The sequence below is a fragment of the Bufo bufo genome, chromosome 6 (assembly GCF_905171765.1).
Source record: "Bufo bufo chromosome 6, aBufBuf1.1, whole genome shotgun sequence".
NCBI lineage: Eukaryota > Metazoa > Chordata > Amphibia > Anura > Bufonidae > Bufo > Bufo bufo.
In genome coordinates this window covers 51164634-51189758 of record NC_053394.1, presented here as the reverse complement: position 1 = coordinate 51189758, position 25125 = coordinate 51164634, and the positions used below count along the sequence as shown (strand labels likewise).

At 44.7% G+C, this 25125-nt stretch overlaps 1 protein-coding gene across 1 annotated transcript in view; it reads right to left on the bottom strand.

The window, feature by feature from the left end:
* CHST15 (carbohydrate sulfotransferase 15) overlaps window positions 1–17581 on the bottom strand; it is a 97316-nt gene extending 79735 nt beyond the window's left edge. The window contains exon 1 of the mRNA XM_040436128.1: window positions 17439–17581. The gene's annotated coding sequence lies outside the window, so the exon portion shown is untranslated. The remainder of the gene's footprint in view (window positions 1–17438) is intronic.
* Window positions 17582–25125: the final 7544 nt, after the last annotated feature.

The following is a 25125-nucleotide window of genomic DNA, read 5'->3' as shown; positions in this document are numbered from 1 at the left end:
AAATACTTTGAACTGTTCACTGAGGACATTCGTTCCCTTGAGAGAAAGATGCAAACCACCAAAGATTTTTAAGTAAGGCTGGTCAAGGGAAAGAGCAGCAATCTCACTAACTCTCTCCTAGAAGAGATAATAGCTAGGAGAAAGGCCTGCTTTAGGGAGAGCATCTTATGGGAAATGCTAGCTATCAGCTAAAAAGGATCTCAAGTCAATGCTGAAAGAACTAAGTTTAAATCCCAGGGAGGGATCCTATCCTTACAAACGGGGGATAACTTAGAAACTGCAGTAATGAACCTCTTAACCCAGGGATGACCTGCTAATTTAAATTCAAATAAGGCACTTAAGGCTGAAATTTGCACTTTTAAAGTGCTAGGCCTAAGTTTTTTCCTCCTAGGCCTAAGTTTTTTCCTCCAACCTTCCTGTAAGAATTCTAACACAAGTGGAATATCTAGGGCCTCTAGAACAGGGATGACCAACCTGAGGCCCTCCAGCTGTTGCAAAACTACAACTCCCAGCATGCCCGGAAAGCCTACAGCTAGCAGCCGAGCATGATGGGAGTTGTAGTTTTACAACAGCTAGAGGGCCGTAGGTTGAGCTACCCTGCTCTAGAACATCCACTGGTCTATTGGCAAATTTGCAGAAAGCCCTCCAAACTCTCAAATAAATCTCAGAAGTGACCTTCTTACTCTGCCAACAGAGTAGTGATAACCTCATCAGAGAGACCCCTTCTCTTTAAAAGTTTCCTCTCAATAGCCAGGCAGTCAGGTGAAGACTCTCCACTTCTGGGTGAAGGATTGGACCCTGAGCTAGAAGTCCCAGAAATACTGGAAGAACCCAGGGGGAGGCAGTTGACATTTTGCGGAGCTCTGAAAACCAAACCCTCCTTGGCCAAAAGGGGGGCTATCACCATGACCGTGGCACAATCTTTCTTGATCTTTTTGAGGACTCTTGGCAACAGCTTCAGGGGGAGGCATAAAGAAGACCCCTTCTCCAGGACTGAGCTAACGCATCCACAGCCTTGGCTGTTCCTTCGGTGACAGAAAAAAGAACCCCCCCACCCACCTTTCTGTTTGACCTGGTGGCAAAGAGGTCCATCTCTGGGGAACCCCAAATCTTGTTGAAAACCCCCTGATCTAGGGACCATTCGCCTTGGCATAGATGATGACGGCTGAGGAAATCTACTTTCACGTGGTCTACCCCTTTTAGATGTACAGCAGAAAGAGAAGAGAATCCTCCGCTAGATTGAAAATATGGTGGCTTAGGGCCATCATAAATCGGAGCTCTGGTACCATCCTGCTTGTTGATATGGGGTACTGCTGTCATATTATCTTAATAGATCCTGACATTTCTGCCCCTGATGATTGGAAGACTGAGTCAACGCTAATCTGATAGCATTCAGTTATCTGAAATTTTGAGACTGGGTTCGTGAACCGAAGTCCCAGGTCCCCTGCAGCAGAAGAGACTCTACATGGGCTCCGCAACCAAAAGGACTGGCGTCCATGGTCAAAGAGGACTGCATCGCTGTGCCAAGGAACACCCCTCTGTAAATTTTGTAGATTCATCTACCACTCCAGAGAAACCAACGTCTGGGTTGATAGATGAAACCTCACATCCAGAGAATGTTCCAAACCTCCAGAATCTGAAAGCTGTAGGGGCCTTGAGTGGTACTGGGCCCATTCTACCCCGGAATGGCTGCAGTCATGAGCCCCAGGACCGACATGGCCTCCCTCAGGGAAACTACCTGCCGAGAAAGAAGTCTCAGAATTTTTGATGTAATTAAAGCGAACCTTTCACCTGTATTTCACTTAATAAACTATCAAAAGTACCTTATAGATCATCCTCATTGTGTTAGCACACGGTCTTGTCCCGCTTTTCTGGCATGTACAGTACAGACCAAAAGTTTGGACACACCTTCTCATTCAAAGAGTTTTCTTTATTTTCATGACTATGAAGGCATCAAAACTATGAATTAACACATGTGGAATTATATACATAACAAACAAGTGTGAAACAACTGAAAATATGTCATATTCTAGGTTCTTCAAAGTAGCCACCTTTTGCTTTGATTACTGCTTTGCATACTCTTGGCATTCTCTTGATGAGCTTCAAGAGGTAGTCCCCTGAAATGGTCTTCCAACAGTCTTGAAGGAGTTCCCAGATATGCTTAGCACTTGTTGGCCCTTTTGCCTTCACTCTGCGGTCCAGCTCACCCCAAACCATCTCGATTGGGTTCAGGTCCGGTGACTGTGGAGGCCAGGTCATCTGGCGCAGCACCCCATCACTCTCCTTCATGGTCAAATAGCCCTTACTTTCAAAGTTTTCCCAATTTTTCGGCTGACTGACTGACCTTCATTTCTTAAAGTAATGATGGCCACTCATTTTTCTTTACTTAGCTGCGTTTTTCTTGCCATAATCCAAATTCTAACAGTCTATTCAGTAGGACTATCAGCTGTGTATCCACCTGACTTCTCCTCAACGCAACTGATGGTCCCAACCCCATTTATAAGGCAATAAATCCCACTTATTAAACCTGACAGGGCACACCTGTGAAGTGAAAACCATTTCAGGGGACTACCTCTTGAAGCTCATCAAGAGAATGCCAAGAGTGTGCAAAGCAGTAATCAAAGCAAAAGGTGGCTACTTTGAAGAACCTAGAATATGACATATTTTCAGTTGTTTCACACTTGTTTGTTATGTATATAATTCCACGTGTTAATTCATAGTTTTGATGCCTTCAGTGTGAATCTACAATTTTCATAGTCATGAAAATAAAGAAAACTCTTTGAATGAGAAGGTGTGTCCAAACTTTTGGTCTGTACTGTATATGCATGGAAAAATCGCTTTATAAAGTACTCTTCTCCAGCTCCACAAGTCATGTTAGAAGTCAAGGGGGTAGCCCTTCCCTCACTCCAGGCTGTAACTCCCCTGCCCTAACCCCGCCTCTATGCAGTCTAATTGACACCCGGCTCAGTCGCCAGGACCGCACTTGTACAGGCGGCGCATGCGCCGTCGGACTCAAGCGTGATCCTGTAACTGAATCGCGCATGCGCCCTCCCCGATGCCTGCCTGTCTTCTCTTCCTCACGCGCGATTCAGTTACAGGATCGCGCTAGAGTCCGACGGCGCATGCGCCGCCTGTACAAGCGCGGTCCCGGTGACTGAGCCAGGTGTCAATTAGACTGCATAGAGGCGGGGTTAGGGCAGGGGAGTTACAGCCTGGAGTGAGGGAAGGGCTACCCCCTTGACTTCTAATGTGACTTGTGGAGCTGGAGAAGAGTACTTTATAAAGCGATTTTTCCATGCATATACATGCCAGAAAAGCGGGACAAGACCGTGTGCTAACACAATGAGGATGATCTATAAGGTACTTTTGATAGTTTAAGTGAAATCCAGGTGAAAGGTTCGCTTTAACATAGCTTTGTGTAAGGACAACAGACACCTTTGATTTTGAATCTAGGATCATCCCCAAAAAACTGCACTTTTGACTTTTCTATGTTTATATCCCATCCTAGCTTGTCCAGAACCTCCCTCAACCAGGTAATCAGTTTTTCCAAGATGTGACCTGACTGGGCGAGGAGAAGAAAATCGTGTAGATAGATAGTGATCATTGCAGAGATGATGGCTCATGTGAGAGAAAGGGACTTAGGGAATGATCTTTGTGAAAACCCTTGGGGCCTGAGACAGTCCAAAGAGAAGGGCCTGAAATTGAGCATGCAGGATCCTGTTCTCTAGGTGAACTGCTACTCTCAAAAACTTTTGGTGGTGGGGATGGATCAAAACATGATAATATGCATCCCTAAGATCCACTGAGGCCATGTAACAGCCTGGGAAGAGATAGTTCACTGCTGACCTGATGGATTCCATCCGAAATTTTTCGTACACCAGAAAACGGTTCAGACACTAAGTTTATTATTGTACGAAAAGAACCATTCGGCTTTTTTACAAGAAAAAAAAGGAGTAGAGTAAATTCCTCTTGTCTCCTCCTGCTTTGGAACCTCCACCTCTTTTTGCTAACAGGGAAAAGAATCTCTGAAATGATGGCTGCCTGTTTTGGGGGTTCTGAACGATAATCTGTCATCACAAATCTTTCTGCCGGCACCTTCTGAAACTTTAATTTTAAGCCTTCCCTTATAACCGAATTTATCCATGGGTTGTTTGAGATTTTTTGCCACCGATTTGAAAAGTGAGACAGACGACCATTTCAAGGAGATCGTCGAGGCCTGAGCCAAATAAGAATTCCCCCTGACACGCAATGGCACAAAGCTTAGCATCCCCGTTCCAGCCTTTTAACCAGATAGCTCTACGGGCAGATTCGGTTAAAGCGGAAGCTCTGGCCGATAATCCTAAGAGAGCCCGCCGAAGCATCCGCCATAAAATCTAGGGCATTATAAAAAGTAGGAAACGAGGATAACAACTGCTCCCTAGGGGTACCCCCTTTAATGTGATCCTCCAACTTCTTCATCCATGCTTTAAGGGATCTAGCTATCGAAGTAGCGGCGATAGCCGGTTTAAAGGCCCCCTCCGAGGCTTCCCAATTTTTCTTTAAATAAATCTCAGCTCTTCTATTCATTGGGTCTTTTAGAGAACCCATATCCTCAGAAGGAAGTGCAGCTTTTTTAGCTATTTTGGCAACCGGGGCAACTAGCTTTGGGGCTCTATGCCAAGAGGCAGTCATCTACTCCTCAAAAGGGTATTTACGTTTCACAGAGGAGGGAATAAAAAAAACTTCCTATCAGGCTTTTTCCATTCTTTAGCAATAACAGCCTGAATGTTCTTATGCACATCAAAGACCTTTCTTTTAGGGCCCAGACCTTCAAAAAGAGTCCTGAACAGACTGTGGTGGCTTTTGGTCATCTAAACCCACAGTAGCTCTTACTACTTTTACTAGGGAATTAATGTTCTCTGCATGAAAAAGCGGCTTTGTCATCAGAGGAGTCATTCGATGAAAGCCATTCTCCCTCTTCCTCCAATCCAGAAAGCACATGACTTTCGCTAGAGGGGGGATTAGATGCAGCTGCAGAGGTACTAGGGCGGCTCTTTAGTAGACCGCTAACCGACTCCTTAACCTCCTCCCGGATCATCTGCTTGATGCTGACCATCAGAGACGCAGCTTCCTCCTCCATTAACTTGCTCACACATGCTTGGCAAAGGGGCTTTGCCCAAGCAGAGGGTAGCTTCTTTTTACATACAGTACCGGCGTATCATTGGTCGTTTCAGTGGCTTCTGCATGCTGAGACTGCTCCATGTTCAGACACTGAATCTTGCCAATGGAGGAACTGCCCACTTCTTCACCCAGCAAGGCAGTGAGCTGATTGGACTTCTCTATTGGGCGCACAAACCGGCTCCCCCCACTTTCGGCCTACAGTGCCTGCTTCCCTCTATGTTACTACTCAGGCCCCGGCACATGCTGGAAAGAAGGAAAGAAAGAAGCCCTCCATAATACTCTTTAACACAGACAGGGCGCCCGCAGCTCTATGCAATCCTTGTCAGTTTCCAAATTCCCTCCTGTCCCCTTAAGACAGGAAACAGTACTGGAGGTAGAGGGGGTGGTCCCTCTTTTAAAGCGGTTTCTGGTTCCTGTCCCCTGTCCTGAGGAAAAGGAGGCAGTGTCTCCATGGGCGCTTTCATAGGCGAAGGGGAAATATGAAAGAGGTGATAATGATATTAAGAAGGAGAAGATTAATAATGACTACAAACATACTGACTTGAAAGTTAAGTCTAGATATCACCCAATACAGGAGTACTCTGTCTTTTTAATACATTTATGAACCTAGTAGTAAAAGATATACGGAAGGTAAAAGGTCCCAAAAAATCCCCAAAAAACTACAATATGAGTAATACCGCACTTTTCGCCCCATAAGACGCACTTTTTTTACCCCCCAAACTGGGGGGGGGGGGGGAAATGCCCCTGCGTCTTATGGGACGAATACTAATGTACGCCAGTTCACAGCACCACCGACAGCAAGAGGATGAGGATCGCGCTGAAGGAGAGGCGGCGTCCAGGAGCAGGAGAGGCAAGTGGTTTATTTTGAAAACATATAGAATATTAAAGAAAGATCCAACGGAAACATAAAAAAAAAAAAAAAAAAGAAATTGATTAAAACAAAGGGGCAAAAAGCAAGGTATATTAAATAAAAAGGAGGCGGAATTTGTAGAAATCAGAAACACGAGGATTGCGGCCTTCTACCATAATCCCAAAATCCATAAAAGTACAATGGAACCACCCGGTAGACAGATTGCATCAGGCATTGAATGTCTAACCAGCAATTTATCAATATATGTGGATTTCCACTTACAGCTTTGTGCCCAGATGTTACCGACCTATTTGAAAGACACTAAGCACATTTTACAGATATTAAATCAAATAGAATGGAGATCGCATTATATTATTGGTACATTTGATGTAAAATCACTATCCTATAATAGAAAATGAGAAAGGATGTGAAGCTGCAAAATGTTTTTTTTTTTTTTTTTTTTTTTTAAAAACAGGGGGAACTACCTAGAGATCAAATCGATTTCATAGGGGAGTGTATATTGTTTATTTTAAAGAATTTTTTTTTTATTTTTGAGGATACTTTTTACCTTCAGCAGTGGGGTACTGCGATGGGGATGAGATGCACAAATTTATATGTGGGGAGGTGGGAACATGAATGGTGAGCTCCGGACGAATCTCGTTCTCTGGAAACATTTTATAGACGATGTGGTTTTTATTTGGGGGGGGGGGGGGGGGGGGGGGGAGTAGAATTGTTGCAATTTTTTAAAGAATTAAATAAAAATGAATTTTATTTTGAATTTACACAGAAGTTTAGTACAAGGGAGATACATTTTTTAAGACTTTATATTGAGAAGGATAAAATATGTACAAGGACATATAAAAACCCCACAGATGTGAATAGTTTTATTACACAAGATAGTTGTCATCTCCCCCAGTGGCTGGAAAATATCTAAGAGCCAATTCATGCGAATAAAGAGAAACTGTACAAAATTGGAGGATTATGAAAAAGAAGCAGAGGAACTACAACATAAATTTGAATCAAAAGCTTACAGTAGAGATAGGTTAATAGAACAAAAAACAATAGCTGAATTAGAAAGACAGGAATGAATTAAGAACAAAAGATGTGAGGATGAAAATGGAGAGAAGAATGATAGGGAACTATTTGATATACTGCCTATTATTACACAATATAACTGTCAGACTAAGATGTCTAAAAACCATCATTAAAAAACATTGGGGCATTTTGAAAGAGGATAAAATAGTAGGTGATTATATCCCCAAGTTCCTCAAATTTATACATAGGAAGGCTAGAAATGTGGGGAATATGGTGGCACCAACAAAAATGCATTAATATACAGGTGAATAATTAAAAAATAAAGCAACCATTAAAAGTTTTTTCCCCCCATATGGAACATGTGGGGTATGCAAAAGGTTAAAAATTACAAAAAAAATCTGGAAGAAATACACAAGTAAAAAACACAGATGGCTCATTTGTGCATGATATAAGAGACTATATCACATGTAATAGTCGAGGGGTTATTTGCTCATCAACTTGTCCATGTGATAAGGTATATATTCATACATTTTTCACTCCCCGCCTTCCCATAGTCCTAACTTTTTTATTTTTCCATTCACATAGCCTTATTAGGGCTTATTTTTTGCGGGACAAGTTGTATTTTCTAATGGCACCATTTACGGTTGCATACCATGTAGTAGGGAATGGGAAAAAAATTCCAAATGGGGTACAATTGAGAAAAAAACGCAATTCTGATAAAGGTTTTATTTGTTTTTGTTTTTTACACTATGCGGTAAAATTTACCTGTTATCTTCATTCTCCAGGTCAGTACGGTTCCAACGATACCACACTTGTATAATATTTCTTGTGTTTTAATACTGAAAAAAAATGTAAAGCTTTGAGGAAATATTTTTTTTTCCATAACCATATTCTGACCCCTAGAACTTTTTTGTAGCTATGTGTATGGGGCTGGGTGAGGGCTCATTTTTGAAGGGACGATCTTTTCTTTTCAATGATACCAATTTTAAGTGTGTGCGACTTTTTGATCACTTTTTATTAAAAAATTATTGGGTAGTTGACAAAAAATGGCAAATTGGCTGTTTTTATTTTTTTCCCCACCACGCCATTTGCCGTATGCCATTAATTATTATATTTTAGTAGTATGGGCATTTTTGCACGTGGCAATGCCCATGAGGTTTATTTTTTTTATTGGTTAAGTATTTTTATTTTAAGGAAAGGAGGGGTGATTTGAACTTTTATTTTTTATATTTGTAAAAACTTTTTTTTACTTTAAGTCACCTTGGGTGACAATAACTGGCAATCATTCGATTGCCCATAGTATTCAGTGATGGCTAAATAGCCATCATTGAAGACTTCATTTGCACAAATACCAATACAAGGCTGCCACCTAGTGGCCTGTATTGATATATACATCTAATTGACTCTGAAGCCTGCTTGAGGCTTTGGTCAATTAGCGCAAGGTAACAGATTTCCCGATCTCAGCGGGGAAAGCTGTTACCGGACCGGAAGCGCGCGACTTGGCCACCCCTTATCCCGACATTATAAGGAGAAACATGGGGGTTTAAGGGTACTTTTACACTTGCGGCAGAGGATCCGGACACAAATGCATTGAAATCTGAAAAACGGATCCGGTATTTATTTATTTTTGCATTTTTAAAAGGTCTGCGCATGTGTATTTTTGGCTGGAGAGAAAACTGCAGCATGCTGCGGTATTTTCTCCGTCCAAAAAACGTAAGAGGGACTGAACTGATGCCTCCTGAACGGATTGCTCTCCATTCAGTATGCATTAGGATAAAACTGATCAGTTTTTTTTTCCCGGTATTGAGCCCGTGACGGAACTCAATACCGGAAAACAAAAACGCTAGTGTGAAAGTACCCTAAGTGAGGGAACTCAATTTAGTGGAATACAGAACAAGAGAAAAAAGGAAGAGAAAAAAGGGGGGGAGAGGGAGGGCGAGAGGGAGGGCGAGAGGGAGCGCCTCATGTGTGGTATTGCTAACAAAATTATCATATATGCTTAAAAGATTCGCTTACCAGACGCTGTTGTGAGGTAGTCACAACAGCTGTATAGGCTCCTGCTGGTGTATATCCCGACCAGCAAACGGGGTCTTGGCTGCAGCCTGGGTTCTTGCCTGCGCCCAAAAAACGTACGTGTGCCGGAGTAGAAGTCGGACGTGGATAAGACAAAAACAGATGAACCTCTTCTGCGGGCGCTGCCAAGGATACCATTCAAATGAAGCGGATAGTTTAAATGGCTTTTATTTGTCTATGCGTTTCAGGGGTGAATAACGCCCTTCATCAGGACATTAAAACAAACTTTTTAATGTCCTGATGAAGGGGGTTATTCCCCCATGAAACACGTAGACAAAAAAAAGCCATTTAAACTATCCGCTTCATTTGAATGGTATCCTTGGCAGCGCCCGCAGAAGAGGTTCATCTGTTTTTATCTTATCCACGTCCGAATTTAGTGGAATAGAAATAGTTAAGGGATATAAAAGGAGATTTAAAAAAAATAAAATGTCTAAAGTGGAGACACGTTAGATTTTTAATATGAATACATTAGCACCAATAGGGTTAAACTCAGATTAAATTATTTGCATTTGAATGAAGGAGAAAAGTATGAGAGAGAACCAAGGGTTAAAAAAAAAAAAATGGGAGGGGAGGAGAACCCTATATAAGGAATACTAGGAGAAACAGTCTACATCCCTGACGAAGGATAACGATTAGCCAAAACGCGTTGGACCTTTTTTGGACACTCCTAGATACCCGTGACGTCACATAGCGCTCGGATTTGAGCTCGAGCTAGCGAGTCTAACATCGAGCGGTGCCACCGGCCGGGGCAAGCTCATTTTTAACAAATTACATAGGGCTCCCTATCCTACTCTAATAGAAAAGAGGATCGGTACGCGCAGAAAAGTGACAGCAAAGTTCAAACAGGTACATACAGTCCTGATCAAAAGTTTAAGACCACTTAAAAAAAAAAAAATGGCAAAAAAAAATCATATTTAGCATGGCTGGATCTTAAGGTTCCAAGTAGAGCTTCAACATGCAAGAAGAAGAAATGGGAGAGAGACAAAACATTTTTTGAGCATTCAATTTAATGAAAACAACGAATAAGCTGAAACAGGCTGTTTTTCAGCTGATCAAAAGTTTAGGACCACACCTCCAAAAAAAAAAAAAAAAAAAAAAAAAACTCCCCCAAAAACAGAAATCCAACTTCCAAACATGAACTCAGTAATGAGTAGCTCCACCGTTATCGTTTCGGCATGCTTGATGCAAGCGTCTCCATGAGGTGAGTGGGAACATTTCTCCAAGTGGTGAAGACGGCCGCACGAAGGCCATCTACTGTCTGGAACTGTTGTCCATTTTTGTAAACTTCCCTTGCCATCCATCCCCAAAGGTTCTCAATTGGATTTAGATCAGGGGAACACGCAGGATGGGCCAAAAGAGTGATGTTATTCTCCTGGAAGAAGTCCCTTGTCCTGCGGGCATTGTGTACTGTAGCGTTGTCCTGTTGAAAAACCCAGTCGTTACCACACAGACGATGGCCCTCAGTCATGAGGAATGCTCTCTGCAACATCTGGACATATCCAGCGGCCGTTTGACGCCCCTGCACTTCCTGAAGCTCCATTGTTCCACTGAAGGAAAAAGCACCCAGACCATTATGGCGCCCCCTCCACTGTGGCGCGTAGAAAACATCTCAGGTGGGATCTGCTTGTCATGCCAGTAACGTTGGAAACCATCAAGATAACATTTTTTCTCAGAGAATAAAACTTTCTTCCACCTTTGAATGTCCCATGTTTGGTGCTCTCTTGCAAAGTCCAAACGAGCAGTTCTGTGGCGTTCAAGGAGACAAGGTCTTTGAAGATGTTTTTTGTTTTTGAAGCCCTTCAGTCTCAGATGCCATCTGATGGTTATGGGGCTGCAGTCAGCACCAGTAAGGGCCTTAATTTGGGTCGAGGATCGGCCAGTGTCTTGACGGACAGCCAATTGGATCCTCCGGCTCAGTGCTGATGACATTTTTTTGGGTCTTCCACTTGACTTTTTTGTTCCATAACCCTCAGGATCATTTAAGGAATTCCAAATGACTGTCTTCCTGCATCCCACCTCAGCAGCGATGGCGCGTTGTGAGAGACCCTGCCTATGCAGTTCAACAACCCGACCACGTTCAAAAAGGGAGAGTTTTTTTTCCTTTGCCATCACAACGTGTGACTACCTGACAGAATACGGCAATGAATCCACATCTTTGCACAGATTTGGCCTTTTAAAAGGCATGTCGTCCTAAAACTTGGATCAGCTGAAAAACAGCCTGTCTCAGTTTATTCGTTGTTTTCAATAAATTGAATGCTCAAAAAATGTTTTGTCTCTCTCCCATTTCTTCTTGTTGCATGTTGAAGCTCTACTTGGAACCTTGCTAAGATCCAACAATGTAAAATATGATTTTTTGCCATTTTTCAAGTTTTGATCAGGACTGTATTAACTGTCAGAATATTATACATACGGTGGTAAGAGTTTCCTTACGTATGTGACATATTTAGGGCACGGCGGTGGAGGGAAATGTTGTGACACAGTTTGTAAAAACGGCGATAAGTAAAACAGAAGGGGTGCCATTTCCAGTTTAAAAAAAAAATAAAAATCCCGATTTATGGCACCTGCAGTAATCAATCCTCCACTCTATACAGATATGTGTGCAAGCGCTGCTGACATATTAATATACTACTGTTTGTTACCAGATCCTCTGCTCTGGTACTGCATGGGTTAATTCTCACCATAATATCAGAGCATTTTTTCCATTTCTGTCACAGCCGGAGAAAACCCATTATTACATTCCATATTACTGATGCGTTGTATCAGAGCAGATTGAAACACATGAGCGGCTCATGTGAGACTGCTCACACGGTCTCTCTGCCGACAGGCGGTAGAATCGATGATATGTAAGGCTGGGTTCACATGGACTATTTGAATGCGGATTTTGGAGCGGAGACCGTGCTCCAAACCTCCCTGGCTGTGACGCCCTGCGCTGCGATTGGACAGCGCTACAGCCCGGGAGAAGGAGACGCCCACTGAGAAACCCTGGCGTCTCCTCCTTATTGTTCCGATGCTCAGCATTATCATACTGAGCGGAAGAAATCCGGCGGGGCACAGCGGGCATAGGAGGCATCAAGCAGGGTGGCAACATCAGCGGGGTACAGGTATATATCTCCCTTAAAAGGGGTCGTCCAAGTTATATTTATTGATGACCTATCCTCAGGATAGGTCATCAATATCAGATCGGCTGGGGTCGGACACCCGGCACCCCCGCCGATCAGCTGTTTGAAGAGAAGGCGCGCGCCGTGCCAGCGCTGCCTCTCCTTCATTGTTTACCTGCTCGCCGTTGCATCTGCAATCACACCCAAGCCGTCCCATTCATTTTAATGGTACGGCTTGGGTGTAATCGGGTGTTGGACCCCAGCTGATTTGATATTGATGACCTATCCTGAGGATAGGTCATCAATAAATATAACTTGGACAACCCCTTTAATAAAATTGCATGAAAGGTCCTCTTTAAAATCAATACACCGATTAATTAAGGGCTCAAAGAAAACCCCACAGCGCCCCTCTCGCAAGCAGGCTCACAGTAGCACAGGCCACACTTATAGCAAATGCACTTAAAAAAATGGAGGTTACTGGGCTCTTTCAGAGCACAAGGCAAAACCATTAAAGATGTGCTTTAAATGTACTAAAAAGGTATAGTACTTAGTTACAAAAAAGTTACAAGAAATAAGACATGCATAAATGTGCACAAAACAGTATAAAAATAAAAGGATAAAAAGCAGAATGGTTCTGTCACGCTTCGGTGTGGGAGGGAAACACCACACCGAGCATAAGAGGGAAGGGGGGGGGGGGGGGGGGAGAACAGGGAATCAGGCCTGAGAACTAGGGAAGGAAGATGGACACCTCTAGTGAAAACCCTAACCAAAATCCTGACTGACTACAAGTATGAACAGACCCCAAAAGGTAGGTCAGTTCATACACATGAATACCTAGAGTCCTATCTAGCCCTATAGGACCCTGGTACTAATGGCAGGGACGAGACTAGCTGTTCCTCCAAAAAGGAAGGACGAACAGAAGTCTTCTACAGGCCTAATACAGACAATAGGGAAATGAAACACACAGAACCCAAACAAAATACAAAAAGGGAAAGAAAAGACTTAACTTCAAAGGGGCTATGGAAGCACCAGGAACTCCGCCGAGATCCACACACCAGCAATCCACAACTGAAACTGAAGCTATAAACCGCACAGCATAGTGGGAGAATAAGGAAGGTTAAATGACCACATTAGCAACACCTGGAGGTTAGAGGTGTGGACATTACCAGACACAACACAGACGCCTATTGATCCACAAGGAAAACCCGTCAGATCAAACCATGTGTTGCCAGTCTCACCGATCTCCTGTTACCTGTTGCTGGAACGTCCATGACAGGTTCTTACTCAACAATTTGTGTGGTCACATCACAGTCCATTTTGGTTTTTCCGGGGACAGTAGGAAAGTGGAGCACAACCCAATGTTGATCGGATCCCCAAAATGTTCCCAATAGTTCATTTTTAGCCCCATTCGGCAAAGGGTGGAGCTGAGGAGTCTCCCTCCTATTCTGTCCCAGCCTTCTGGGATGGCCCTCATGACCTGTGCATGCTCCACCTCTCTGACTCCGCTGGCAGACATGAAATATTAATAAAACATGGCTTCCCGTCCATACTAATGGATATTCGGGTCCCGACATGTTTTAATAATGTACATTATATCCGGCTGATCCTTTTGATACCACACAGGTTGTCCCAGAAGGTGAGATACTGGTTATGTAGGCATGCTGGCTGTCAGGGATGGGATGTTTAGACCCCCTACGATGCCCACAATGATCACAATTATTAATACGCGAGTTGTATCAGAGGAGTTATTGCTTATGAGATATTTTCTTTATCCCCTGGCGTTGTATTAGAAAAGCTTCCGGACCCCTGCGGGGGCGAGGTCCCAGGCTGTCTGAGGGTCTGCATTTCCAGGAACCACCTAGGGCTCATGCACACGACTGTTTTGAGGTCCGTTTTTCACGGATTAGTTTGTTCCATATCAGAGTTTTTTATATATATTTTTCTTTGATTTAAGTCCTCTTCCGTTCCGTTATTCCACAAAACATATCCGTATGGTTTCTGTATGCGATCTGTTTTTTGCGGATCGGAAACGTAAACAGTAACCTATTAATAACCAAACACATGAGCAATATGGGCTGGGCATAGCATTTCTACAGTATGGATCCGCAAAATACAGATGTGTTCCGCGTGCGTTCCGTATTTTTTGCGGACCCATTGACTTGAAAGGATTTGCAGACAATAATAGGACATGCACTACTTTTTTGCAGAACGTAAATACGGAAACGGAATGCACATGGAGTACCTTCCGTTGTTTTTGCGGACCCGTTGAAGTGAATGGTTCCGCATACGGTCCGCAAATAAAAAACGTTTGCGTGCATGAGCCCTTAAAAAGGCCCAGTTTTTTAACATTCAGGTGATAAACTGATTTCCTCCAAGGGCAGTGCGTATTCCACCTGCAGGCCCAGACGGAACGGCGCGTACACTCACAGAATGGCATGAGCATATATGGGATCACACGACAGGTATACACAGGTAATAAAAGTCAGTTTCTCACAGTGACGGATCAGATTTATTAGGCTCCTAAAAAAAAAAAAAAAACTGATCCGTCACCATTGACTTACATTGTTTTCAGTGATCCGTTTTTTTCCGTTTTTTTGAACGGATACAAAACAGCAGCTTGCAGCGGTTTTGTATCCGGTCAGAAAACGGAATGCTGCCGGAATGTCGGACGTCCTGATGCATCCCGGACGGGTCTCTTTCCAGTCAGAATGCATGAGGAGTAAACGGACACGTATTTTTCTGGCACTGAGATCCTCTGCTGGATCTCAATACCGGAAAACAACGCAAGTGTGAACGAGCCCTTATTCTGTACATTTTGTGACCCATTTCCTGATTTGCTTCAATGGCGAGCAACAGAAGCAGTGAAGAGAGCTGGGAAATATCCTCATTTTGGTTTTCGATCCAGTCTTTTCTCAGAAGTTAGAGGTGAACAGATCAGAAGCGGGCAGACCTCCGCCACCCTGGACTGGCTGCCCCTCCAACCTCGTGGCTGGGGGGAGTGGTAAATAAGTGGTAACCTGCATCCAACTAAGGATACGTGGGCAAAATATACAAAATTATGTAAAATTTAGGCTATAAGAGCTAATTTGGCAATTAAAACTAAGACCAGTTGGCCGGACAGTCATTTTGCTGACGTCTGTCCCTCCCGGCCCCTCCGGCAGCGGCTTGCCTTTCTGACAAGAAAAGGAATAGGCATGTTGAAATCCAACTGCCCGATCCTAATCTCCTTGGAGTTGGGAGGACTCACACATATTAGGTCGGTCGCCAGTCCCTCCAGAAATCATTGAGTTTGCGGGTATTTCCAACAATTAATGACCACAGCACACTGGCTTGTTCCATGAAACATATTCTACATTTTTCAAACCAGCACCTGCATCTGAATATTTTTGAAATTGCATGTAATTACTAATTTTGTATAGTCAGTGAGTTTGTATCTGTATAGCGCCACCTGCTGTTTGTTCTTTTCCTTATTTCTTGTCCATCTCACTGAGCTGGTCGCACGTGCTCAGTTTAAATCGTTAACGGTCATCAGACGTATGTTCTGTTAGAAGCTGTGGCAGTTACAGGGAAAGCGCTATAGTAGAAATTGCAAGCCCTCTTAGAAAGGACACGCCTACTGAGCTGTGATAGGGAGAGAGCAGCAGCAGAAAGGACACGCCTACGGAGCTGTGATAGTGAGAGAGCATCAGCAGAAAGGACACGCCTACGGAGCTGTGATAGTGAGAGCATCAGCAGAAAGGACACGCCTACTGAGCTGTGATAGGGAGAGAGCAGCAGCAGAAAGGACACGCCTACGGAGCTGTGATAGGGAGAGAGCATCAGCAGAAAGGACACCCCTACTGAGCTGTGATAAGGAGATAGCAGCAGCAGAAAGGACACCCCTACTGAGCTGTGATAAGGAGATAGCAGCAGCAGAAAGGACACGCCTACGGAGCTGTGATAGGGAGATGGCAGCAGCAGAAAGGACACTCCTCTGAGAGCCAATCTGAAATCTAGCAGAACAGTTGGAGCAATGAATGAGGAGATCTCTGGACCCATGTGAGGTACACGGCTGGTTGTAGGTTTATTAGAAAGAGGTTGTCATGTACTATGTGATGTCCCAGTGGCCCCTGGGACTTGTCCAGTGCTGTATGTGGATAGCAGCTTACATGAATACGGCCATGACAACCTCAGGGTTCCCTTTTGCTGTAACGTATGGACGTCATGATGAGGCATTCCAGTCAGAACCAGGCGTGCATCTAGCATTTGTGCTGCCTGAGGCAAAAACTAAAACTGCCCCCCCCCCGCGCCCCCCAATGCCAATTTCTTAACCTAACCCCTTTCCAACAATGGAAGCGCTCATTGCCCACGGCCCTTCCGCTGCCCCCCTCTTGCCCCTACCTGGTGCTGCCTGAGGCAATCGCCTCAGAGGGCCTCATTGGTGGTGCACCCCTGGTCAGAACCTAGCCATCTAGCTCAGTGTCGCCTGCTACACCGGACTGGATGCCTTACACGGCCACCAATTCATTTTCAATGGGCACCCCTAGTTTAAGGGCATATTCACACAGGGCAGACTTGTTGCAGAAATGTCTGGCCCATTCATGTGAAAGACACTTGCAGAAACCCAGGCAACATTCTGCAGGAACAACCCTATTCAGATGGATGGACCCTGTCGCCTGTGAATATACCCTGCAAGTAAGGGTCGGATGAATGCCATCCAATGCACCGACAACTAGAATAAATGCAGCTGACAACTTGTCTGGGGTCTGACACATCAGGAGACTCGGTGCACAGTCCGCCATGGCCTCACGGCGACCCCAGGTGAAGCTGATCCAAACTGCATATAGCTTGTAATATGCAGCGGCACAACCCGCACTGTGTGAATACAACCTATGTCATCAATAGACTTTTAACCCCTAGATTAACCCCCATCAGGCTGTTGTAACTTGACACTAAGCACTCAGACCACATCTGTGTCGGGGGCGTCCTGAGGACCCCCCATCAAGTCTTCAGCTGAACTATGGAGATTTCTGGACTGCTGGATGCCGGATTGTGGGACTGTAGCTGGCAGTGGGCACACTGACTCCAGGGCATGCTACAGTCTACCTAGCTGAGCTCAGTCTGTGCAGTGCATGGTGTAGTGGAGCTCTCCAGTGACCACACAGCACTGTCACTATGCTCTGGGAAGTTGTGACTGGGTAAAATGCAGCAGACGACCCCCTCACCCCCCAGACACAAGTTACCTGTGAGAGCATCTTCCCCCTCCTCCATGCAGATTATGGATCCTTCCACAGCCTACAGCCCGGCACCCGGGGCGGCCGCCAGCAGCAGCAGCATCCCTGGCATCTGCCCCGCCAGAGATGCCCTGCCGCCTGGAATAAAGCAGCAGGCCACGCCCACCGCACGTCAATCAGGACCTGCCCTCCCAGCTACAACCGCTACCGTAATACACGCAGCCCCTACCGTAATGTGCGCAGTAGCCGCGCACCGGCCCCAAGAGGAAGGAAGCCGCTTATCTAAACAGCAGGAAGCCGCTTATCGGCCAGACGTGTTTCTGGTAAAAGCAACAGCTGCTTTAAAACGAATGCAAAACTGCGGTAAGAAAGAAACTGAAGCCTGACAAGGAGAACACGTGCAGAGTGCTGTGGTCGGATAGATGTGACCCAGGCTCCTGACGGCACATTGCAAGACTGGAGTAAGGTCATTCATTATGCACAGTAGTCAGGGTTGTTTAAGGCTTCATGAGAGCAATTCTCGGGGTCTGGAGCTTTGCCGATCATTTAAAATATATATATTTATCAAGTTATTAAAGGGCATCTGTCAGCAGTTTTGCACCTATGAAACCGACCTGTTACATGTGCAGCTGAAAGCATCTGTGTTGGTCCCATGTTCATATCTGCCCGCATTACTGAGAAACATGATGTTTTAATATATGCAAATAAGACTGTAGGAGCAACAGGGGCGTTACCATTACACCTAGAGGCTCTGCTCTCTCTGCAACTGCTGTGCCCTCTGCACTTTGACAGGACATGGCAGTGAAAACCTGATCACTACAGGTCCTGTCAATCAAAGCACAGAGGACGCAGCAGTTGCAGAGAGAGCAGAGCCTCTAGGTGTAATGGTAACGCCCCCGTTGCTCCTAGAGGCTCATTTGCATATATTAAAACATCAGTTTTCTCAGCACTGCGGACACATATGAACATGGGACCAGCACAGACGCCTTCAGCTGCCAAGTGCACATGTAACAGGTCAGCCAGTGTCATAGGTACAAAACTGCTGACAGATGCCCTTTAAATCTTTAGGGTATGTTCACACTGAGTTTTTTCTGTGCTGAGAGATATGTGCTCCTTGCCTGACCCCGACCTCAGTAAACGGTGGCTTCTGACCCTACTGTTCTACTTCAGTGTAACAAACAGATGAACACTCTGTACTTGTGAGGCTGCCGGACGCTACAGTAGATATAAAAAGTCTACACACCCCTGTTAAAATGTCAGGTTTCTGTGATGTCAATAAAAAAGAGACAAAGATAAATCATTTCAGAACTTTTTCCACCTTTAATGTGACCTATAAACTGTACAACTCAGTTAAAAAACAAACTGAAATCTTTTAGGTGGAGGGAAGAAAAAATAAAATAATATGGTTGCATAAGTGTGCACACCCTTAAACTAATACTTTGCTGAAGCACCTTTTGATTTTATTACAGCACTCAGCCTTTTTGGGTAGGAGTCTATCAGCATGGCACATTTTGACTTGGCAAGATTTGCCCACTCTTCTTTGCAAAAACACTCCAAATCTGTCAGATTGCGAGGGCATCTCCTGGGCACAGCCCTCTTCAGATCACCCCACAGATTTTCAATCGGATTCAGGTCTGGGCTCTGGCTGGGCCATTCCAAAACTTTAATCTTCTTCTGGTGAAGCCATTCCTTTGTTGATTTGGATGTATGCTTTGGGTCGTTGTCATGCTGAAAGATGAAGTTCCTCTTCATGTTCGGCTTTCTAGCAGAAGCCTGAAGGTTTTGTGCCAATATTGACTGGTATCTGGAACTGTTCATAATTCCCTCTAGCTTAAAGGGCTTCTGTCAGCCCACTAAACCGTTTTTTTTTGTTTGTTTACTAATAATCCCTACACTGCGAGCTCTGCATACATAAGTCAAATAATAATTTTCGTTCAGTAGAATTTGATAAAACGCTATTTTTATAATATGTAAATTACCTGTCTACCAGCAAGTAGGGCGGCTACTTGCTGGTAGCAGCCGCATCCTCCGATGGTAATGACGCCCCCTCCGCTTGTTGATTGACAGGGCCAGGGAACGGAATCGTTCTCTGCTGGCCCTGCCTGTTTTGATTCAATATCTGGCGCCTGCGCCGCGGCCGTACCTCTCTTCAATCTGCGCAGGCGCACTGAGAGGCGGCCACTCACTCGGCCGCTCCATCCTCAATGCGCCTGCGCCGATGACGTCACATCTACACCCGGCGCAGGCGCATTGAGGAGCGAGCGGCCGAGTGAGTGGCCGTCTCTCAGTGCGCCTGCGCCGATTGAAGATAGGTACGGCCGCGGCGCAGGCGCCAGATATTGAATGCTAACTGGCAGGGCCAACAGAGAACGATTCCGTTCCCTGGCCCTGTCAATCACAATGCGGAGGGGGCGTCATTAGGATCGGAGGATGCGGCTGCTACCAGCAAGTAACCGCCCTACTTGCTGGTAGCAAGGTAATTTACATATTATAAAAATAGCGTTTTATCAAATTCTACTGAACGAAAATTATTATTTTACTTATGTATGCAGAGATCGCAGTGTAGGGATTATTAGTAAACAAACAAAAAAAAACGGTTTAGTGGGCTGACAGAAGCCCTTTAACTAAGGCCCCAGTTCCAGCTGAAGAAGAACAGCCCCTTGGCACAATGCTGCCACCACCATGCTTCACTGTGGGGATGGGGTTCTTTTGGTGATGTGCAGTGTTGTTTTTGCGCCAAACATATCTTTCGGAATTATGGCCAAAAAGTTCCCCCTTGGTTTCATCCGACCATAACACCTTTTCCCACATGCTTTTGGGAGACTTCAGATGTAGTTTTGCAAAATGTAGCCTGGCTTGCATGTTTTTCTTGGTAAGAAAAGGCTTTCGTCTTACCCCTCTACCCCATAGCCCAGACATATGAAGAATACGGGAGATTGTTGTCACATGTACCACACAGCCAGTACTTGCCAGATATTCCTGCAGCTCCTTTAATGTTGCTGTAGGCCTCTTGGTCGCCTCCCAGACCAGTTTTCTTCTCATCTTTTCATCAATGTTGGAGGGACGTCCAGTTCTTGGTAATGTCACTGTTGTGCCATATTTTTCTTCACTGTGTTCCATGGTATATCTAATGCCTTGGAAATTCTTTTGTACCCTTCTCCTGACTGATACCTTCTAACGATGAGATCCCTCTGATGCTTTGGAAGCTCTCTGTGGACCATGGCTTTTGCTGTGGGATGCGACTAAGAAAACTTCAGGGAAGACCAACTAGAGCAGCTGAACTTTATCTTTGTCTCATTTTTTAACATCACAGAAACCTGACATTTTAACAGGGGTGTGTAGACTTTTTATATCCACTGTATACGTCCTTCACCTGTATACAAAGGTGCCTGAAAGCCTAGGAAAATGGCTAATGGCCTCCTTTGTGATTTTGCATCCAAAATATTAATATTCTTTCACTGGTCACCCCGGAAGGATGTACTGTAGAAGTAGGTCTCACCTCTGCTTATTCTTGGCTTGATAACTGAGATAGGTCTTGGCTCCTCTGGAGAGGAGAGGGAACCCTCTCTCCCCCTGCTCCTCACTCCACTACTCCCCCAACTTTCTCCTTCTAACTAGGCCTGACCTGAATTATATATACTATGGTGCTATCCCCATCTAGTGGTGGAATGTGTGAATTACACCTATCAGCCTGTTAACAGGGATTTTACATAAGGTTGCAATACAGCATGATATAACATATGATATAACTTTGCAGTACCCACGTACACGAGTGCAACACTGCACATGCCTTGCTTAAACCAGAAGACTTTGCGTCTTTGTGGTTACCCCCTGATTCTGCCACTCCAGTCATGCTCGCTCCTACGTTCCTTTATTAGCGCCCATCATCTGGCTACAAAACGTAACTTGTTTTAGGACTCCTTGTCCCTTCTGACGCCGGCCAGCTTGGTTACTGATATCGTTGTTCCCCGATTCATGGATGCCACTGGTCACAACTTTACAACATAGATGTCGGAGATTTGTTACGTAATGACACCCCTGTCCAGGTACTACAGTCAGAATTTGGTGGATGGTCAGACACCCATTAAGCCTACTTCACAAAGATATGTCTCCCTTTCCTGGTCGCCTACCATGCCCGAGATATCTTCTGGTATGAGCGCATCATAGCCTTCTCTAACCCCCGGATACACCTTTTCTCAGTCCTTTACAGTAAATTACTACTTGCCATGTCTCCCTCTACTGCGAGCGCTGCTGCCTTCTCAAACAGCTGATCGGCGGGGGTCCCGGGTGTCGGATCTCCACCGATCAGATACTGACCTATCCAGAGGATAGGTCATCCGTATAAGGGTTCATGCACACGAACATATTTTCTTTCTGTGTCCGTTCCGCTTTTTTTTGCAGACCGTATGCGTAACCATTCATTTCAATGGGTCCGCAAAATAAACGGAAGTTACTTTGTGTGCATTCCGTTTCCGTATGTCCGTTCCGCAAAATAATAGAACATGTCCTATAATTTTCCGCATTAGGGACAAGGATTGGACTGTTCTATTAGGGGCCGGCTGTTCCTTTCTGAAAAATACAGAATGCACATGGACGCCATCCATATTTTTTGCAGATCCGTGTTTTGCGCACCGCAAAATCCATACAGTCGTGTGCATGAGCCCTAAAAGTCTCGTAAAACTCCTTTAATACAGTATATGTGCAACCTCTATTTTCTCAATCTTCCATCCGCTGCTTGTCCGCCCGCTAAGCGTTCATTGCCTATGCATTTGATTACGGCGCCAAAACGACTGATTTGGTTGCTCTGGCTGAACCCTGCCCCCCCTACTAAGCAGATGCTTAGACATATCGCTTAGAAGAATTATCAAGTGGGAACTGCGGTCACACCACCAATTTCTGACCCTGTGTGCTCCTTGGAACTCTTGGTCTTCGGCTAATCCTCCATAATCCTCTATAACTTAGACATCTGTAGCTCTCCGACCCTTTTCACTGCCTTTATTTCTCAGACTTTCATCCCTTGTGCGATTACAACTACAGACTTCTCATGGAATCGCAGCGGACTGCCTCAAGTGCAACTTTTTGCCTCATCTATGCTTGTTATAATTTTTGCTGTAACTCTTTATATGGAAAATAAAGAATTTATTAAAAACAAAAAAACCTCAGTGTGAACATAGTCTTATTCCCCCCATTCACCTACCTTCCAAGCTAGAGAGAGAGAGAAAGTCCTTACTTTTCACCGAAATTCTGCTTTTACCTCTTTCCTCCTTAAAGGGGTGTTCCAAACGTAGACATTAGAGATGAGCGAATTTCATATTTTGAAATTCGTTCACGCTTCGTTTGGTGGTAAAAGCAGAATTGCGTTATGGATTCCGTTACCACGGACCATAACGCAATTCTATGACTGAATGCCTTTAGAGGCATTCCATTATTCATTCCGTCATAAACGAAGTCTATGGGCTGCAAAACGGGGAGTCCTGTCCTGCATAAAGGAAACCAGACGGATCTGTTATGCTCTTAAAGGCTTCCGTGGTGCATTCCGTCATAGAATTCCATTATATTCTGTGATAATGGAATCGCTACTAAACTCCAAACCCGAACTTGAAAACATAAAGTTTGCTCATCCCTAATGGGGAACTGTTTGGCGGGGTCTTCACCGTGCAGAGCTCCTCTGTCTGTCCCTATACCCTCCAGTAAAAATCTATTTCTGACCTTTGACCCTGCAGGGCAATTATATTGTTAGTCAGGAATAGAAAGTCACCAATAAAAGTGCCCTCCCCCCTACCTTCAGTGTTAGGTGACCCCATAAACACCGTGACCAGCTTTTGACTTTCATTCCATGTACAATAGGAAGGACTGTTCTTTCCGCAGAATGTCTCCTTATACGTGTCCTGCTTTAGAAAAAGCCTCCACTCGTATTCCTGCTGACCCGCAGCGTCAAGACACTGCCAAGGAAGACACATTTTGCTAAATCTGCACAACGGCCAAGAAAGTATTCCCCTGATGTATAATTAATGTCTCCATACATCGCAATTTATGGACTCAAACCATTAGCATTTCCTTCACATAACTTTACAGTTTGCTGTCGGCTGTATCAGCTGAGATCATACTGTTCAGTAACTGTTGGAAATTGTGGGCAGGGTTGTTGCTCGTAGAATTTCTGGGCCCCTTTTCTGCAGCCCAGTGTACCCCCATATTTGACATGGGTCATTAGTATTATCTGAGTTTAGAGGTTTGTATCCAAAAGTGCCTATGGTTCTATGATACAGACACTTAGGGACTCCGTGTGCTGCTGTGTAGAGTCTGTACATGCAATACAAGCAACGTACAGCAGTAGCAGTCCTTGCACCCCTCCCCAATTTTTTTTTTAAAGTGATTAGCTGCAGCCGTAACATGTCCATGTTGGAATATCACCAAGATACAGAGACTGGGGATCTGGAGGCCAGAAATCAGAAAGGTCAGCATTAGAGCTCATGCACACGAACATATTTTCGTTCCGTGTCCGTTCAGTTTTTTTTGCGGACCGTATGCGGAACCATCCATTTCAGTAAGTCTGCAAAAAAACTGAAGTTACTCCGTGAGCATTCCGTTTCCGTATGTCCGTTCCGCAAAAGAATAGAACATGTCCTATTATTGTCCGCATTACGGACCAGGATAGGACTGCTCTATTAGGGGCCAGCTGTTCTGTTCTGCAAAATACGGAATGCACGCGGACCTCATCCGTATTTTTTGCGGAACTGGTTTTTTGAGGACCACAAAATACATACGGTTGTGTGCATGAGCCCTTAATCAGTTTATTTTATACCAAACTAAGCTTTTGATCGAAAATATTAAGGAGCTGAACAACCCCTTAAAGAGGAGCTGTCACTGGCCCTGACATGTCTGGTTTAGTAACTACCTGAATTCCCCATGTAAACACAAATATGGAGCATCTATCCTTGTGACTCTATGGTGTGCCATCCCTCTACTATTCCTACTTAAAGTTTGGAGAGGGCGTCCCTGACACTATCCAGTAAGTGCTGTCCGTGTCGGACTGTGCAGGAACACCCCCACACTCTGGAAACGCCCCGGTAGACCTTTACTGCAGACTGCTAGCAATTCATTTATAACTTCTAGTAGGAATAATAGAGGAACGTGGGGAAATGATTTTCCAGATGTCTGCTAGCATGCATGTTCTGATGAACAAACCAGGAGATTATTCATAGTTCTAACTCTTGCCAGCATTTGCAAAGCAGATTTGTAATTATGATGTTTCCAAATCTAAACCAGGAGCACATATGTTCCTGCCTCGTCAAAGCCATGAAAACGAAATTGCTGGCAGATAGGAGCCTGTTAATCTGCTTACGGAAGCGTCTAACAGCAAGCGTCGTGCTGCTCGCTCACATGCTCAGGATATCACACTTATCTTACATAATGGAGGCGGAAGGGAAATCCAGCCGGGTTCTTCTCCTATCAAGGAGCCTCAGATTCTGTGGAGCTCCATTTCTGTGCCTATAAGATATTTAGGTATGAAGCTGAAGAAGAGGTAGAAAATGGCAACAAGGGTCGTTGGCCGAGGATGCATGTTAGCAGCTTATGTCCTGTGGGGGGGGGGGAATTATTACCATTTAGAAATCCAACACGCCGATCCTTCTTTCCCCTGACATCTGGGAACAGTGAGATGGCCCCCATACATATTAGATGGTAAGGCTCAATTCCC